The sequence below is a fragment of the Carlito syrichta genome, unplaced genomic scaffold (assembly GCF_000164805.1).
Source record: "Carlito syrichta isolate Samal-C Ts95f unplaced genomic scaffold, Tarsius_syrichta-2.0.1 Scaffold106370, whole genome shotgun sequence".
Lineage (NCBI taxonomy): Eukaryota > Metazoa > Chordata > Mammalia > Primates > Tarsiidae > Carlito > Carlito syrichta.
In genome coordinates, this window is record NW_007050466.1 from 10785 (window position 1) to 12270 (window position 1486).

At 50.1% G+C, this 1486-nt stretch overlaps 1 protein-coding gene across 1 annotated transcript in view; it reads right to left on the reverse strand.

Moving 5' to 3' along the window:
- Positions 1-1486, reverse strand: part of PLOD1 (procollagen-lysine,2-oxoglutarate 5-dioxygenase 1) — a 27285-nt gene that overhangs the window by 6458 nt on the left and 19341 nt on the right. The window lies entirely within an intron of this gene.

The window sequence follows — 1486 nt, forward strand, 5'->3', positions numbered from 1 at the left end:
ATTTTTTGATTTATTGTAGAGATGAGGTCTCGCCAAGTTCCCCAGGCGGGTCTTGAACCCACAGGCTCAGGCAATTCACTCACCTCAGCCTCCCAAAGCGCCAGATTACAGGCTGAGCCACCGAGCCGGGCTTTAAAGGAGGATTTTGATGAGAGACCATCTCCTGCTGGCCTTGAAGAGCAAACTGGCTTGATTTCTACCGCCGTGGGGGGAAATGAATTCTGCCAATAACCCCTGAGCCTCAGATGAGACCCCAACCCCAGCTGATACCTCAATGCAACCTGGTGAGACTCTGAGCAAAAGACCCAGCTAAGCTGTGCCAGACTCCTGATATTATCAGGAGATAATACTGGATGTTGTTTTAAGCTGTTAAGCTTGTGGTCATTTGTTATAAAGCACAGCAAACTACTGCGAGGGCCATAGTGCGCGTCAGCTCAGGCACTGGGTCCACAGGCTGGCCCTGTCACTGGAGCAGAAGGTCAGCCCCCAAAGCCCGTGGGTTAGGCAGGTAACCAGAACCACAGGTTAGTCCAAAGGTTGTCCCAATCTGTGAGACACGTGGGTCTAGGGTCTCATGTACCTTTAAAAATTGTGCCAGCCGGGCTCCATGGCTCAGCCTGTAATCCCGCACCTTTGGGAGGCTGAGGTGAGTGGATTGCCTGAGCCCAAGGGTTTGAGACCAGCCTGGGCAACTTGATGACATTTCATCTCTACAGTAAATAAAAAAATTAGCTGGGCGAGGTGGCATGCGCCTGTGGTTCCAGCTATTTGGAAGGCTGAGGTGGAAGGATTGCCTGAGCTCAGCAGGTAGAGGCTGCAGTGGCTGTGAGCGTGCCACTGTACTCCAGCCTGGGTGACAGTGAGACTCCAACTCAAAAACAAAACAAAACAAAAAACGGGTGTCTGAACTTTCCTGGGCCGGTGCAGGTATAGAATTCCTCCTTCAGAGAACACATAGCCTCTCATATCCACCAGGCTGCCTGCTTCTGGTGTCTGATGAACGTGTATCTGATATGACTTCCATGTGGGGGAAGTGTGAGAAAGAAAGTGAAATTCTTCTAATAACAAACTATTCTGAGCTAGATATGGTAGCTCACGTCCATAATCCTAGCACTTTGTGAGGTTGAGGCGAGAGGATTGCCTGAGCCCAGGGGTTTGAGAACAGGCTGGGCAACTTGGCAAGACCTCATCTCTACAATAAATAAAAAAATTAGCCAGGTGTGGTGGCATGCACCTGTGGTCTCAGCTACTTGGAAGGCTGAGGCGAAACAATGGCCTGAGGCCAGCAGGTCGAGGCTACAGTGGCCGTGAGTGTGCCACTGCACTCCAGCCTAGGTGACAGAGTGAGACTCCAACTCGAAAATAAAATAAAGCAAACCAAACTATTTTATTTTATTTTATTTATTTTATTTTTTTTGAGTTGGAGTCTCACACTGTCACCCAGACTGGAGTGCAGTGGCCACTCCCGGCCATCGCAGCCTCGACC